The sequence below is a fragment of the Podarcis melisellensis genome (genome assembly GCF_964234715.1).
Source record: "Podarcis melisellensis genome assembly, chromosome: 7".
Taxonomy (NCBI): Eukaryota; Metazoa; Chordata; class Lepidosauria; order Squamata; family Lacertidae; genus Podarcis; species Podarcis melisellensis.
This window is the reverse complement of record NC_138539.1, coordinates 90,789,468-90,807,995: the sequence shown is the minus strand read 5'-3', so window position 1 is coordinate 90,807,995 and position 18,528 is coordinate 90,789,468.

Below are 18,528 nucleotides of genomic sequence, written 5' to 3'. Positions count from 1 at the left end.
CAGGAATTTATATCTTCAGACAGAGTAAAGAAGAGAGGGGTGGTGATATATGCAAAAGAGAGCCTTTCACCTAAATTGTTATTTAAAGATGAACATGGCAGAATCTTGGCAATCGAAATACAACATCAAGGAGAAAAAATTATGTTATTAGGAATCTACGCACCAAATGAAGGGAAATCGGAATTTTATAAGAAGTTGCATGAGAGCATGCTGGAATATCTGGACTTTGACAACATCATCATGATGGGAGATATGAACGGGATTGTATCAACTAACATGGATAAGTCGCAAAGCCAAAAAGTTACTAAAGATGGCAGACTACCAAAGACCTTTTTTGAAATGACAGACAATATGGATTGGATTGATATTTGGAGAACGAGAAACCCCTTGGGAAAAGAAGGAACATTCTTCTCTGAAGCCCATTTGACTTGGACAAGAATCGACCAAATATGGATTACTAGAGGTCTGGCACCTAAGGTCAGGAAAGTGGAAATCTGCCCAAAGACCTGCTCCGACCATAACGCTTTGAAAATGGATTTGACATTGTTACCAACCGGTTCCTTTCGATGGAAGATGAATGACAACTTATTTAGAGATCAGGAGATCATTAAGAAGGCCCAAAAAGTTTTGAAGGACTATTTTGAAATAAACTTGAACACCACGGTGGAAAAAAGAACAATTTGGGACGCAAGTAAAGCCGTGATGAGAGGGTTCTTGATACAACAGAATGCTATAAAGAAAAGGAAACAAAATGAAAAGAAAGACAAGATTTTGGAGAAAATTAAAGAACTAGAGAAGAAATTAAGAACAAACCCGAAGTCACAGCTGATTCTGAGAGAAATTAAACTTCACCAGGCACAATATTCTAAACTGATAAACCAGGAAATAGAATGGAAGATTAAATCAATGAAACAAAAAACGTTTGAATCGGCAAACAAATGTGGGAAACTGCTGGCTTGGCAGTTGAAGAAGAGACAAAAGTTGAACATAGTAACAAATTTGGAAATTGAAGGAAGAAATATCCAGAACCCCGTGGAGATTAGAAAATCTTTCCAGAAATATTTTAAGAAATTATATACTCAAGGGCCGCAAAATGAGGCTGAGATTGAACAATTCTTGAAAAAAAAATAGTCTTAAAAAACTCACACAAGAAAATAGATCACTCCTGAATAGCCAAATAACACGACAAGAAATTGAATATGCCATTCAGAACATGAAACTGGGCAAATCTCCAGGACCAGACGGCTTGACCTCCAAGTACTATAAGACAATGAGTGATTATCTGATCCAACCACTGATGGAGGTCAGCAATGAAATCCTGGAGGGAAAGAAGGCGCCGGAATCGTGGAAGGAAGCTTTTATCACATTGATACCAAAATCAGAAACTGAAAAAACACAACTTAAGAACTATCGCCCCATCTCCCTTCTAAATGTGGATTACAAAATATTTGCTGATGTATTAGCAGGCAGATTTAAAAGAGTTTTAAATGAAGTAATTCATAAAGATCAGGCTGGCTTTCTCCCAGGTAGACACATGTTTGCAAATACAAGGAACATTATTGACATTTTGGAACTTTTGCAAACAGACATAAACACCAAAGCAGTGCTGATTTTTATAGACGCGGAGAAGGCCTTCGACAACATTTCTTGGAAATTTATGAAGGGAAATTTAAAAGAAATGGGAGTGGGGCGGGGTTTTGAAAATGGGATTGATGCGATATATTCAGAACAAAAAGCAAAATTGATAGTTAACAATGTGGTAACAGAAGAATTTAAAATTGAAAAAGGAACACGACAAGGCTGCCCGATTTCCCCTCTGTTATTTATTTCAGTTTTGGAGGTGCTCTTGAACTTGATTAGAGGGGACCGGTTGGTGCAGGGGATTCAGGTCGGAGCGAAACAATATAAACTTAAAGCTTTTGCAGATGACCTAGTTTTGACATTGCAGGAGCCAGAATCTAGTACGAAAAGAGTATTACAACTGATACATGACTTTGGTCAGGTGGCGGGATTTAAGTTAAATAAGCAAAAAACGAAGGTGTTGGGGAAAAACATGACAGATACAGAGTCAGAACGGTTTCAGAGAGAAACAGAATTATCATTGGTGAAGAAGGTAAAGTACCTAGGGGTAAACATAACAGCAAAAAATCTGAGTCTATTTAAGGACAATTATGAAAAATGCTGGTCTGAAATTAAGAGAGACTTGGATAGCTGGGCAAAATTGAAACTTTCTTTGTTGGGCCGAATTGCTGCTATTAAGATGAATGTATTGCCAAAAATGTTGTTTTTGTTTCAAACATTGCAAATTGTGGACAAAACGGAGTGTTTTCGGAGGTGGCAGAGAGATATTTCCAAATTTGTCTGGCAGGGCAAAAAGCCCAGAATTAAGTTTAAGATATTAACAGATGCGAAAGAAAGAGGGGGCTTTGCCCTGCCAGACTTAAGGTTGTATTATGAAGCCGCAGCCTTCTGCTGGCTAAAAGACTGGCTACTTCTTGAAGACACTGACGTGTTGGATCTGGAAGGTTATAACAATGCTTTTGGTTGGCATGCATACTTATGGTATGATAAGGTTAAGATCAATAAGGCCTTTAAGAACCATATTGTCAGAAAAGCAGTGTTCAATGTCTGGACAAAATATAAAGACTTACTGGAAAATAAAACTCCAAGGTGGCTCTCACCTTTGGAAGCTAAGGCCAGAAAAAGACCCAATATGGAAGCCTATTGGCCAAAATATTGGGAACTGTTAGAAAAAGACGGAGATAATTGGAAACTGCAGAGTATGGAGAAAATGAAGGATAAAGTGCGAGACTGGTTACACTACGCTCAGATTAAAGAAATTTTTAAAAGTGATAAAAAGTTAGGGTTCCAGGTGGAGAAATCAAAGTTGGAAACAGAATTGTTAGAACCTAAGACTAAGGTACTTTCAAGAATGTATAACTTGCTGTTGAAATGGAATACACAAGACGAAATGGTTAAGTCGGCTATGATAAAATGGGCACAGGATATTGGGCATAACATTATGTTTGAAGACTGGGAAAGGTTGTGGACCACTGGGCTGAACTTTACTGCATGTAATGCTTTGAAGGAAAATGTAATGAAAATGATATACAGATGGTACATGACCCCAGTTAAACTTGCCAAAATATACCATTTGTCTGATAACAAATGTTGGAAATGTAAAGAAAATGAAGGAACATTCTTTCACACTGGAAGAATGGCAGATGCAACTGATGGACTATATGCAATTGGCGGAGATGACTGGCAGAATCCGAGACCTGGGAGAAGAAAGGATTGAAGAAGATTGGAAGAAATTCAAGATTTACCTACAGAAATATTGTGATTTAGTGGAATATTAAGAAGGATGCTTGGTTATAAATAATTGGCCATCATTAAATTGGATCAGAATTTGATGATAAGAGAGATTAAGAGAAACAAAATTTGTAGGAGAACTATTATATTGTATTTAAATTTGTGGTTATAAAATTGAAAATAAGATGATAATTTGCTTGATAAAAATTCATTAATGATGTAAGTGGGAGCGGGAGATGTGAGGAAGCCCAAAGATGTTATGAAATCTTGTAAAAACAAAGTAACGCTGTTTAATATTTCTGTATTTCTTTTATTAAAAACTCCAATAAATATTTATATAAAAAAAAAATAAAGATGACCAAGGAAGATTTGTGGCAATTGAAATTCAAACACAAGGAGAGAAATTTCTGATAGTAGGAGTATATGCACCAAATGAGGGGAAATCTGATTTTTAAAAAAAGTTGCATGAGACCTTGATGGACCATTTAGACTACAATGTGATCTTGATGGGGGACATGAATGGAGTGGTATCTACAAATATGGACAAGGCACAAAGACAGGTGGTCACCAAGGATGGTAGACTAACGAAAACCATTTTTGAGATGACTGACAACTTGGACCTAGTTGATATTTGGAGAACAAAGAATCCCTTGGGTAGAGAGGGAACCTTCTTCTCTGAAGCCAAAATGACATGGACAAGAATTGACCAAATTTGGATAACTAGAGGACTGGCTCCAAAGATTAGAAAAGTGGAAATTTGTCCTAAAACTTGCTCCGACCATAATGCTGTGAAAATGGAGATGAAATTAACACCAACTGGCTCCTTCAGATGGAGGATGAATGACACCTTGTTTAGCGATGAAGAAGTGACCAAGAAGGCCCAAAAAACTTTGAGAGACTATTTTGAGATAAATATGAATACTACTGTTGAAAAAAGAGTAATCTGGGACGCAAGTAAAGCGGTTATGAGAGGGTTTCTGATTCAACAGAATGCAATAAAGAAGAGAACTCAGAATGAGAAAAAAGATAAAATTTTGGAAAAAATAAAAGAAGGTGAGAAGAAATTGAGAACGAAACCAAAGTCGCAAGAGATTCTGAGAGAAATAAAGCTATACCAAGTACAATATATGAAAATGATGAATCAGGAAATAGAGTGGAAAATCAAACAGATGAGACAAAAGACATTTGAATCGGCTAATAAATGTGGGAAATTGCTAGCCTGGCAAATGAAAAAAAGACAAAAACTTAACACCATTACAAATTTGGAAGTGGAAGGAAAGAACATACAGAATCCAGTGGAGATTAGAAAATGTTTCCAGAGATACTTTAAACAATTATATACACAAGGGCCACAGAAAGAGACTGATATAGATCAGTTTTTGATAACAAATGGACTACAAAAAAATCTCTCAAGAAAATAAGTTAATGTTGAACTATAAAATAACAGAACAGGAGGTAGAAGGTGCCATCCAGAACATGCAACTGGGTAAATCTCCAGGGCCGGATGGTTTAACTTCAAGATACTATAGATCCTTGAAAGATTGGATAATTCAACCACTAAAGGAAGTTTGTAATGGAATTTTGGAGGGGGGAAAAGCACCAGAGTCATAGAATCATAGAATCATAGAGTTGGAAGAGACCACAAGGGCCATCGAGTCCAACCCCCTGCCAAGCAGGAAACACCATCAGAGCACTCCTGACATATGGTTGTCAAGCCTCTGCTTAAAGACCTCCAAAGAAGGAGACTCCACCATACTCCTTGGCAGCAAATTCCACTGTCAAACAGCTCTTACTGTCAGGAAGTTCTTCCTAATGTTTAGGTGGAATCTTCTTTCTTGTAGTTTGGATCCATTGCTCCGTGTCCGCTTCTCTGGAGCAGCAGAAAACAACCTTTCTCCCTCCTCTATGTGACATCCTTTTATATATTTGAACATGGCTATCATATCATCCCTTAACCTCCTCTTCTCCAGGCTAAACATGCCCAGCTCCCTTAGCCATTCCTCATAAGGCATCGTTTCCAGGCCTTTGACCGTTTTGGTTGCCCTCCTCTGGACACGTTCCAGTTTGTCAGTGTCCTTCTTGAACTGTGGTGCCCAGAACTGGACACAGTACTCCAGGTGAGGTCTGACCAGAGCAGAATACAGTGGCACTATTACTTCCCTTGATCTAGATGCTATACTCCTATTGATGCAGCCCAGAATTGCATTGGCTTTTTTAGCTGCCGCGTCACACTGTTGGCTCATGTCAAGTTTGTGGTCAACCAAGACTCCTAGATCCTTTTCACATGTACTGCTCTCAAGCCAGGTGTCACCCATCCTGTATTTGTGCCTCTCATTTTTTTTGCCCAAGTGCAATACTTGTTGTATTTGTGCCTCTCATTTTTTTTGCCCAAGTGCAATACTTTGTTGCATTTCTCCCTGTTAAAATTCATCTTGTTTGTTTTGGCCCAGTTCTCTAATTGTCAAGGTCGTTTTGAAGTGTGATCCTGTCCTCTGGGGTGTTAGCCACCCCTCCCAGTTTGGTGTCATCTGTAAATTTGATCAGGATGCCCTTGAGTCCATCATCCAAGTCGTTGATAAAGATGTTGAATAAGACCGGGCCCAAGACAGAACCCTGTGGCACCCCACTAGTCACTCTTCTCCAGGATGAAGAGGAACCATTGATGAGCAGCCTTTGGGTTCGGTCAGTCAGCCAGTTACAAATCCACTGAGTGGTAGCATAGTCAAGACCGCATTTTAACAGCTTCTTTACAAGAATATCATGGGGCACCTTGTCAAATGCCTTGCTGAAATCAAGGTAGGCTACATCCACTGCGTTCCCTTCATCTACCAGGCTTGTAATTCTGTCAAAAAACGAGATCAGGTTAGTCTGACATGACTTCTTTTTCAGAAATCCATGCTGACTATTGGTGATCACAGCATTCCTTTCTAGGTGCTCACAGACTGTTTGCTTAATGATCTGCTCCAGAATCTTCCCTGGTATTGATGTCAGACTGACTGGGCGGTAATTATTTGGGTCCTCTCTTTTCCCCTTTTTGAAAATAGGGACAACATTTGCCTTCCTCCAGCCGTCCTTCGCCTGTTCTCCAGGAATTCTCAAAGATGACTGCCAGTGGTTCTGAGATCACATCTGCCAGTTCTTTTAATACTCTTGGATGCAGTTCATCTGGCCCTGGAGACTTGAATACATCTAGACTAGCCAAGTATTCTTGTACTATCTCCTTAGTTATTTCTGTACTATCTCCTTATTCTTGTACTATCTCCTTAGTTATTCTGGGCTGTGTTTCCTCTGCTGAATCATTTGCTCCAAATTCTTCAGGTCGGGCATTGTTTTATCGGAGAAGACTGAGGCAAAGAAGGCATTGAGGAGTTCAGCCCTTTCTGTGTCCCCTGTTTGCATTTCACCATCTTCTCCTCTGAGTAACCCCACTGTTTCTTTGTTCTTCCTTTTGCTACGACAATACCCATAAAAGCCTTTTTTGTTGCTTTTAACCTCTCTAGCAAGCCTGAGTTCATTCTGTGCTTTAGCTTTTCTGACTTTGTGTCTACACGTGCTGGCTATTTGTTTGAATTCCTCTTTGGTGGTTTCCCCCCTTTTCCATTTTTTGTACACATCCTTTTTTAATCTTAACTCAGTTAAAAGTTCTTTAGATAGCCACCCTGGCTTCTTTAGGCACCTTCCATGTTTCCGTCTCATTGGTATTGCCTGAAGTTGTGCTTTTACTATCTCCCTCTTAACAAACTTCCAGCCATCATGAACTCCCTTCCCTTTTAGTATTACATGGGATCTCACCCAGCACTTCCCTAAGTTTTATGAAGTCGGCTTTCTTAAAGTCAAGAAATTGAGTCCTAGTATGCTTGGCTGCTCCTTTCCGCTGCATAGTAAACTTCAGAAGAGCATGATCACTCGTGCCTTCCACTTCTACCCCACTAACCAGGTCATCAACATTGGTTAGGACCAGATCTAAAATGGCTGTTCCTCTTGTTGCTTCTCCCACTTTCTGGACAATGAAGTTGTCTGCAAGGCCAGTGAGGAATCTGTTTGACCTTATGCTCTTGGCTGAGTTTGACATCCAACAAATATCCGGGTAATTGAAGTCCCCCATTACTACTATCTCCCTTCCTTTTGCATGCTTGGCCATCTGTTCCAGGAAGGCATCATCTATGTCCTCCATTTGGCTTGGGGATCTATAGTAAACTCCCAGAATGAGGTCCCTGTTATTCTTCTCTCCCTTAATTTTGACCCAAATGCTCTCACTTTGGCTTTGAGGTTCTAAATCTTGGATCTGTTCACAGGTATACACATCCCTGACATATAACGCCACTGCTCCTCCTTTCTTGTCTGGTCTGTTTCTCTGAAATAGATTGTATCCCTCCATTATTACATTCCAATCGTGGGACTTATCCCATCAGGTTTCAGTGATGCCTATTATGTCATATTTAGTTTGCTGTACCAAGAACTCAAGCTCATCTTGTTTATTTCCCATGCTTTGCGCATTAGTGTACAGACATTGAAGTCCATTAATCATTCCCCCGTGTCTCTTATTTAAGGATTTTTTCCTCCCACCACTAGGTCTGCGTGCTGTTTGCTCCATTCGGTCTATGACATTTAGATGATCATCTTCATCAATTGATAGATTCCTACCTTCAGGAGTACTGTCTCCCTCCCCCACATTAGTCAGTTTAAAGCCCTCCTGATGAGGTTTCTGAGATTTTTGGCAAAAACATTCCTCCCAACCATTGTGAGGTGCAGCCCATCGCTTGCCAGAAGTCCATCTTCAAGAAACTGCAGTCCGTGATCTAAGAATCCAAACTGTTCCTGTTTACACCATTTGCGAAGCCAGTTGTTCACTTCCACTATTTTCCCCTCTCTCCCTGTGCCACGTCGTTCAACTGGGAGGACAGATGAGATGACAATTTGTGCATTTAATTGCTTCAATTTCCTGCCCAGAGCCTCATAATCTCTTTTGATCTTCTGGAGGCTATTGCTTGCAGTGTCATTGGTTCCCACATGAACCAAGAGGAAGGGGTATTTGTCAGTGGGTTTTATGATTCCTTGCAGTCGTTCAGTTACATCTTGGATCTTAGCCCCGGGGAGACAGCACACTTCCCGAGACATCTTGTCAGGCCCACAGATCACTGCTTCTGTTCCCCTCAGTAGGGAATCCCCTATCACCACTACATGCCTCCTCTTAGGTCTGGTCGGGGTTCTTCCATGAGCTGCCCGTTCCAAGGTCACCTGCACATTCCCTGAGGACTGACTTTGCTGCTCATCTTCATATACCTGATCGACTGTAATGAGGGAGAGATCCTCAAATGGAGTCTGCTCTTCGTCTTCCATGCTAGGGGAAAGGACCTCAAAGCGATTGTGTATTTCTAAACAATCAGAGTGAACCCTGGGCCTCCTACGTCTTTGAGCCACGTTTCTCCATAAATCTGGCTCCTGTGTTGGTGAACTAGCCTCCTTCTCAGGGGAGTCCCCTGTCTCCTCCTTGGTGGAGACGGTGTGCTCTGTTGCTTCCAGGAAGAGCTCCAGCTCTCTAATTCTTTGGAGTGTAGCTACACGTTCCTCCAGTTGCTGGACTTTGTCTTTTAAGAGGGCAATCAACATGCAATTGCTGCAGGTAAAGCTGCCTGCAATCTTTGGCAAGATGGCAAACATTGCGCAGGAACCGCAGGCGACTGCAGCTGTTCCCTCACCCTCCATCTTGAGAATGTGTCGTTGGGGGTGACTACAGCGGTCCTCCATCATAAAAAGCATGAAAACAGGACAAATAAATCCCCCCCAAAAAACCTAGGTCTCCCCAAACAAACGTTTGAGAAGACACAACTAAAGAACTACCGCCCCATATCTCTGCTTAACGTGGATTATAAAATTTTTGCAGATATTTTGGCTAAAAGATTAAAGAAAGTACTAGTGGAAGAGATACATAAAGACCAAGCAGGCTTTCTCCTGGGCAGACACTTGTCTGACAACACGAGAAATATAATTAATATCTTAGAAAAATTACAAGTGAACATTAATACTAAAGCAGTTTTGATATTTGTAGACGTGGAGAAAGCTTTTGACAACATTTCTTGGAGTTTTATGAAGAAAAATCTTCAGGGGATGGGGGTTGGTCAAGGCTTTGGAAATGGTATAGGTGCAATTTACTCAGAACAAAAGGCTAAACTAATTGTTAACAATGCGGTGACGGAGGAATTTAAGATAGAGAAAGGGACACGACAAGGTTGCCCAATTTCCCCATTGCTCTTTATTTCGGTCCTGGAGGTTCTGCTAAATATGATCAGAAGGGACCAACTGGTCAAAGGTATACAAGTCGGAGCCAAACAGTACAAATTGAAAGCATTTGCAGACAATTTAGTATTAACATTACAGGAGCCAGAATCTAGTACTAAAAGAGTACTTGAATTGATTCAATAATTTGGTCAGGTTGCAGGATTTAAGTTGAACAAGTTTAAACCTAAGGTTTTAGAGAAAGATCTAACAGAGATTGAGAAAGAGAGGTTTCAGAAGGAGACAGGTTTAACGCTGGTTAAAAAAGTAAAATACCTGGGGGTTAACATGACTGCTAAGAATGTGAATTTATTTAAAGATTACTATGAAAAATGCTGGTTAGAAGTGAAAAAGGATTTAGAAATATGGTCAAATTTGAAGCTTTCCTTGCTAGGCCGTATTGCTGCTATAAAGATGAATGTATTGCCAAGAATGTTATTTTTGTTTCAATCATTGCAAATTTTGGATAAAATGGACTGTTTCAAGAAGTGGCAGAGAGATATTTCTAGATTTGTCTGGCAGGGCAAGAAGCCCAGAATAAAATTTAAAATACTAACCGATGCAAAGGAAAGAGGTGGATTTGCCCTGCCAGACCTTAAACTTTATTATGAATCAGCCGCAAACAGTACAAATTGAAAGCATTTGCAGACAATTTAGTATTAACATTACAGGAGCCAGAATCTAGTACTAAAAGAGTACTTGAATTGATTCAATAATTTGGTCAGGTTGCAGGATTTAAGTTGAACAAGTTTAAACCTAAGGTTTTAGAGAAAGATCTAACAGAGATTGAGAAAGAGAGGTTTCAGAAGGAGACAGGTTTAACGCTGGTTAAAAAAGTAAAATACCTGGGGGTTAACATGACTGCTAAGAATGTGAATTTATTTAAAGATTACTATGAAAAATGCTGGTTAGAAGTGAAAAAGGATTTAGAAATATGGTCAAATTTGAAGCTTTCCTTGCTAGGCCGTATTGCTGCTATAAAGATGAATGTATTGCCAAGAATGTTATTTTTGTTTCAATCATTGCAAATTTTGGATAAAATGGACTGTTTCAAGAAGTGGCAGAGAGATATTTCTAGATTTGTCTGGCAGGGCAAGAAGCCCAGAATAAAATTTAAAATACTAACCGATGCAAAGGAAAGAGGTGGATTTGCCCTGCCAGACCTTAAACTTTATTATGAATCAGCCGCATTCTGCTGGCTGAAAGAATGGCTGCTTCTTGAGAACACAGACATTTTGGATTTAGAAGGCTTTAATAACGTATTTGGGTGGCATGCATATTTGTGGTACGATAAGGTCAAAGCACATAAAGTATTTAAAAATCATATTGTCAGGAAAGCACTGTTTAATGTCTGGATAAGATATAAAGATTTACTTGAAAGTAAAACCCCAAGGTGGTTGTCACCGATGGAAGCGAAGGCTCAGAAAACGCTCAATATGGAGGCCAAATGGCCGAAATATTGGGAGATTTTGGAACAAGGAGGAGATAAATTGAAATTGCAGAGTTTTGAGAAACTAATAATAATAATAATAAATTTTATTTATATCCCGCCCTCCCCAGCCGAAGCCGGGCTCAGGGCGGCTAACAACAATAAAAGATAAAGTGCTTCATTATTATCAAATAAGGGAGGCTTACAATCTGGACAAGAAAATTGGCTTCCAGGTGGAAAAATCAAAATTAGAAACAGAACTGTTAGATCCCAAAACTAAGACACTATCAAGAATGTATAACTTGCTGTTGAAATGGAATACCCAGGATGAAATGGTGAAATCTGCTATGATAAAATGGGCACAAGATGTTGGACATAACATCATGTTCGCTGACTGGGAACAGTTATGGACCACAGGTATGAAATTTACGGCATGTAATGCCTTAAGAGAGAATATTATGAAAATGATATACAGGTGGTACATGACACCAGTCAAGCTTGCAAAAATATATCATTTGCCCGATAATAAGTGTTGGAAATGTAAAGAAAATGAAGGTACATTCTTTCACCTTTGGTGGACGTGCCCAAGGATTAAGCCTTTCTGGGAGATGATCTATAATGAAATGAAAAAGGTATTTAAATATACCTTCCTGAAGAAACCAGAGGCCTTTCTCCTGGGCATGGTCAGCCAATTGGTGCCAAAGAAGGATATGTAGAACTTTCTTTATGTATGCAACAACAGCAGCAGGAATACTCATCGCAAAGTATTGGAAGACACAAGATTTACCCACCCGGGAAGAATGGCAGATGAAGTTGATGGACTACATGGAACTGGCGGAAATGACTGGCAGAATCCGAGACCAGGGAGAAGAGTAAGTGGAAGAAGATTGGAAAAAAATTAAAGACTATTTACAGAAACACTGTAAAATTAATGAATGTTAGAAGGATGAATTTATGTAGTTTTAGCAATAATGTCATTAAGGGGTATGTAAAAATGGATTGTCAACAGGTGAAAATGCAAAGTCATTATATATTAAGATAAAATATCAAGATAAAAGCAAAAAGGGTAAGGACTTGCTGAAACAACTACTGAACTAGAATACAAAAAAGGGAGATGTGAGGAGGTCAGGGAAACAAGCAAATGAAAGACTAGATATGGAAAGACTAATTTGTTTTTAATTGCTCTTTATTTTTCTGTGTTTTGGATTTTTTGTCTTTTTTGTCTTTTTTTCTCTTTTTGTCATTTTATCTTTGTAATTCCTTCAAAACTTTAATAAATATTATTATTAAAAAAAACAAGAGTGGAAATTTTTTAAGACGTCCCGAAATATCTTTTGGATCTTAGGCCTAACTACAGAGATTTGGTTGCCCTGCTGAGAAGGAATAAAATCATCTTTAAGTGGGAGTTTTCCCAAGGTCTATCCTTCAGTTTCAAAGGAAGGAAAATAAAAATAAGATCAGTAGAAGATAAAGCAAAGTTTTTGTATAATTACGAAGAAGATCTGCAGAAGGAACTTGGAAAAGAGCCAAGAGCATCGGATAGAAGATCACCAGATAGAGGAATAGTGGATATATCAGTATTATCCTGATGGACTATATGGAACTGGCGGAAATGACTGGCAGAGAGAAGAGTCAGTGGAAGAAGACTGGAAAAAGTTTAAAGATTATTTATAGAAATACTGTAAAATCAATGAATGTTAGAAAAATGTTGGAATGAAGTTATATGGCTTTAGTAGAGATGTTATAAGGAACTAAGTACAAATAGATTACTAATGTATTAAAGGGAAAAAATAAGGTTAGAATATGTTAAGATAAATTATAGGACAGAAAACAGAGGAAGAAGGAAAGGAATTGCTGAAACAGTTAACTGAAGTGGAAGACAAAAAGGGAGGTTTGAAGAGGTCGTTGAAACAAGTGAATGAAAGATAAGATATTGAAATTATTGGATGTGTTTTAAATTGTTTTTGTTTTGTTTTGTTAGTTTAATGTCTTAGTGTGTTATGTAGTGTCTTTGCTTTTGTATTGTATTGTATTCTTTTGTTTTAACTTCTTTTCTTTTGTAGGGTTTAAACTGTTAATAAATATTATTTTTAAAAAATAATATAAATTTGCAGGAGGAATGGGCAAATTCAGCCTCTCTCGACACTCCCTCTTAGCTCTGCTACTGCAGATCATTGTTGCTGGAAATGCCAGAGACCAAAGATGGGAATATGTGAGGTCCCAGGTTTGCGTGTCTTTCCACTGAGCTGTAGCCCTTCCTGTACCTGTTGTTCAGGTTTCCTTTTATCCCAGAAACCTATCTCAGGAGAGACTGAAGAAGGGAGCTGCATGCTCTTCTGCCGGGAGATGTTGGTTCAATAAATGATGTCACCTAACCTATATTTTCTCTCCCTTTTCCTCCTGATTACATGCCTGGCTGGTCTGCATTTTAGCAAGCACAATAATGGGGCAACACAGTGTTTCTTGTCTCTCTTCTCCTGCTGCCTTTTATCACTCTCTCCTTTTGTTTTCCTAATAGCCTTTTTCAATATGGAGAAATACATGATTAGAGCTCATTAAGCTCACTTTTGTCTACACCTCATGGTTTGGAAGGATAAATCCTGAACTTGATCATGTGCTGATGTATTCACATGGAAGCATGATGGAAGCTTTTCTTTTCTTCACCCTTTCCTTCCACAAGACTGCATCTCTCTCGGCTGCTATATGGAAGGAAAGCTAGCTAGCCGTCAGAGTTCATTCCATGTTTGGTGCCAACAATGTAGGTGCCTAAAGGAGAAAAGTTAATGCTGCTGCAGGTAGTACCTTAGTATTTTTTTATTCCGGTACATGGAATAATGCCTTATATGACAGATTGCACAGAACCAAAAACTTTATTTCACACTCTCGACTTTTCTGAGTGACGGCTTTAGGGGTTAAATTTCATTCTACAAAGACCTTTCCACTATTCACATATAATACAGGGGGAACAAGCAGACCAGTGGAGCACTAGACACCCCCTCCCAGGAACAACAACGCAACACACCTTCCCAACTCTCTGACGCTGTCTCCGAAAGTATTTGAGAATTCTGATTCTATTTTCTTTTCTCTGGCCAGATTAAAAACACTGGGATTTGCCAGCACAAGATGTAGTAACAGTTACAAATTTGAGACAGTTTGAAAGGAATGACTTCAGACAAATTCATGGAAGAGAAAGCTGTCAATGCCTACTTGCCATTATTAATATATACAGTGGTACCTCGGGTTAAATACTTAATTCATTCTGGAGGTCCGTACTTAACCTGAAACTGTTCTTAACCTGAAGCACCACTTTAGCTAATGGGGCCTCCTGCTGCTGCCGCACCGCTGGAACATGATTTCTGTTCTCATCCTGAAGCAAAGTTCTTAACCCGAGGCAATATTTCTGGGTTAGTGGAGTCTGTAACCTGAAGCGTCTGTAACCTGAAGCGTATGTAACCCGAGGTACCACTGTATTACCTTTGGTATTGGAGTTGGTATCTGTATCTGGGAACAGAATTTGTGGATGCCAGGATCCAAGTACAGAGCAAACAGGGGTGTGGGAACGGAGGTGCGGGGAGTGCAGTCTGCCCCAGGTAGGGGCACACCACGGGGGATGGCACTTACCACAGGGCCTGGCCTGCAGCGTGCCTGAGCCACATGTCTCTCCTGGGAGTGACGCGGTGGCTCAGGGCCCCGCGCTGCCCAAAATGGTAGCGTGGGGCTTGCGTCTGCCAAGCGGACTCCGTGGGCAGCTCACCGCAGCGCCCCCATGGGTGGGTCGCCCTGCCCTGGCCGCTCCAGGTGTTGGAGCAGCTAGCTACGCCCCTGAGAGCGAAGCAAGTACTATTTGGTCAAAGAACCCCAGGAGATTTAAAATGTTTAAAAAGGCAGCAAAGTAAAATGTGGAAATATAGGCTGTAAAACCTTTAAGGCATGGGTAGGCAAACTAAGGCTCGGGGGCCGGATCCAGCCCAATCGCCTTCTAAATCTGGCCCACAGACGGTCTGGGAATCAGCGTGTTTTTACATGAGTAGAATGTGTCCTTTTATTTTAAATGCATCTCTGGGTTATTTGTGGGGCATATGAATTCATTCATCCCCCCCCCCCAAAAAAATACAGTCCGGCCCCTCACAAGGTCTGAGGGACAGTGGACCGCCCCCCTGCTGAAAAAGTTTGCTGACCCCTGCTTTAAGGCCTTTCCAGATGAGTTCCAAAATTGTCCCCTTTAAAAGTTCCTTCCAAGTTTCCTTCTTCCCCCAGCATAGGAAAAGACCACATTTGGTAAGTTAGAAAATGGTTTACTTACAAACTCTCCAAAGGTCAAACTCATGTGGTTTTCCACACGTCAAGTCATAAAAGTTGCATATGTCAGTCAGAAAAGTTGGACCCTCCGCCCACTGGAGCTAAATAGGGCAGCACTGCACCACCAGCTTGGCCGCCCAATGGGGAGCCTGCCCAGGCAACGACACCCTCCTTCGAGGGGTGCACTCAGGGTGCCCTGTGAGCCCAGTGCTGTTTCGTGAGACTTGCAAAAATGGCAGTTGGGTGGCAGAGCACCGTGAGCTGTTGCATCCTTCTCAAGGTGCCCTCCAGTGTGAGAAGGACGCAACAGCTCACAACACAGCAGGGCATTGTGAGGAATACACCCCCCAAAAACTGTGCCCCTCCCGTCCTCTCACACTATGCCACCGCTATGAAGCCCTACATAGCTTTGGTCCAGGCTATCTGAAAGACTGTATTCCCTCATCCAAAACTGCCCAGGTTCTGAGATCTTCCATGGAGGCCTTTCTCCATGCACACTCGGTGGGGATGCAGGACAGGGCCTTTTCAGTGGCTACTCCAGACTATGGAACTCTCTCTGGGGAAGCCAAACTGACTCCCTCCTTGTTGTTCTCCCCAGAGGTGAAGAACAGCAGGCTCTGGGGGACAGGTGGCTTTTACTGAAAGGGCTGGTGCCATGCTGTTTTTATTGTAATTATCTGTAAGTTTATTGTTGTTGTTGTTTAGTCGTTTAGTCGTGTCCGCCTCTTCGTGACCCCCTGGACCAGAGCACGCCAGGCACTTCTGTCTTCCACTGCCTTCCCCAGTTTGGTCAGACTCATGTTTGTAGCTTCGAGAACAGTGTCCAACCATCTCGTCCTCTGTCATCCCCTTCTCCTTGTGCCCTCCATCTTTCCCAACATCAGGGTCTTTTCCAGGGAGTCTTCTCTTCTCATGAGGTGGCCAAAGTATTGGAGCCTCAGCTTCAGAATCTGTCCTTCCAGTGAGCACTCGGGGTTGATTTCCTTCAGTATGGAGAGGTTTGATCTTCTTGCAGTCCATGGGACTCTCAAGAGTCTCCTCCAGCACCATAATTCAAAAGCATCAATTCTTAGGCAATCAGCCTTCTTTATGGTCCAGCTCTCACTTCCATACATCACTACCGGGAAAACCATGGCTTTTACTACACGGACCTTTGTTGGCAAGGTGATGTCTCTGTTTTTTAAGATGTTGTCTAGGTTTGCCATCGCCTTTCTCCCAAGAAGCAGGCGTCTTTTAATTTTGTGACTGCTGTCACCATCTGCAGTGATCATGGAGCCCAAGAAAGTAAAATCTCTCCCTGCTTCCATTTCTTCCCCTTCTATTTGCCAGGAGGTGATGGAGGACAGAAGTTTCTTTATGTATGCGACAACAGCAGCAAGAATACTTATCGCAAAGTATTGGAAGACACAAGACTTGCCAACACTGGAGGAGTGGCAGACGCAATTGATGGACTATATGGAACTGGCTGAAATGACTGACAGAATCCGAGACTTGGGAGAAGAAACAATGGAAGAGGACTGGAAGAAGTTTAAGGACTATTTACAAAAACAATATAAGTTGTATGAATGTTAAACAGTTGCACGATTTAGAAAATATCAGCCCCAGCAAACAGAATTCGTAAAATAGAAAACTAAGTTATAAGTAAGAAAAGGTAGAAATTTAAGGTAACGTTATGTTTAGACTTAAGGTATGAGTAACTGGAAAAATTGAGAAAGTACAAAATAAGGTATGAAATAAGGTAATAATTTGCTGATATTTTTTACTACAAATAATGCAGGGTAAAGGAGATGTGAGGAAGTCCAGTTAGTCATATAAAAAATTGTATTGAAAGGTTGGATTTTCTCTCTTTTTCTCTTTCTTTTTTTATTTTTCTCTTTCTATACTGATCTTTGGGGTATTTGTTCTGGCTTTTTTATGTATTATTTCTTGGTGAAGGGTTTTATCATGTACATTGTTTACCATATATTTGAAAACTTAATAAAATATTATTTAAAAAAAAATATTTGCCAGGAGGTGATGGGACCAGTGGCCATGATCTTCGTTTTTTTGATGTTGAGCTTCAGACCATATTTTGCGCTCTCCTCTTTCACCCTCATTAAAAGGTTCTTTAATTCCTCCTCACTTTCTGCCATCAAGGTTGTGTCATCTGCATATCTGAGGTTGTTAATATTTCTTCCGGCGATCTTAATTCTGGGTTGGGATTCATCCAGCCCAGCCTTTCGCATGATGAATTCTGCATATAAATTAAATAAGCAGGGAGACAATATACAGCCTTGCCGTACTCCTTTCCTAATTTTGAACCAATCAGTTGTTCCATATCCAGTTCTAACTGTAGCTTCTTGTTTCTCAGAAACTGAGAGATTTCTCAGAAGACAGATGAGGTGATCAGGCACTCCCATTTCTTTAAGAACTTGCCATAGTTTGCCGTGGTCGACACAGTCAAAGGCTTTTGCATAGTCAATGAAGCAGAAGTAGATGTCTTTCTGGAACTCTCTAGCTTTCTCCATAATCCAGCTCATGTTTGCAATTTGGTCTCTGGTTCCTCTGCCTCTTCTAAATCCAGCTTACACTTCTGGGAGTTCTCAGTCCACATACTGCTTAAGCCTGTAAGTTTATACACGATGATAACTCTATCAGTGTTTATTTTTTATGACTGTTATTTTCAATGTTTTTAGCTGTCGAGTTCCCAAACAAACACCCCCACCTATCCATTTCAGGGGCCACTACTGGGGCTCCAGGATGGGACCAAGTCTTTCTTTCTGCTTTGCTGCGCGTTCACCAGGAGCCAACTCGGCAGCCTTGCTGCGCTTGCACACCCGGCTATTAGCTGTTTGCATGAGCGCTGCTCGAGACAGAGGACAGCAGAGCCCTTGGGACAGGCGTCTCTCAGCCGTCGGAGGAAATCTCTTGAAAGCTGCTCCCCTGGACTTTGGGGAGTAAGCGCCCCTGAATCCAGCGAGGCTTCCTGCTGGTCCGGAGCCAACACGCGCCTGCAGAGGTTGCGATCCATCCCATGCAACTGTCACTTGGGCTGCACGCCTGTACTCACTTACTCTGGAGTAAGCCCCAGGGACTTTCTTGTGATTGTCCTGCTTGGGGCGTGGATCTAGTTGCGGGAAGCCCGGCGCCTTGCCCCACTTCCGACCCGTGCGCTCCGAGGCGCCGCCGAGGAAGCTTCGGCACTGATGGTTTCGGCGCAAGGCGACCCATTT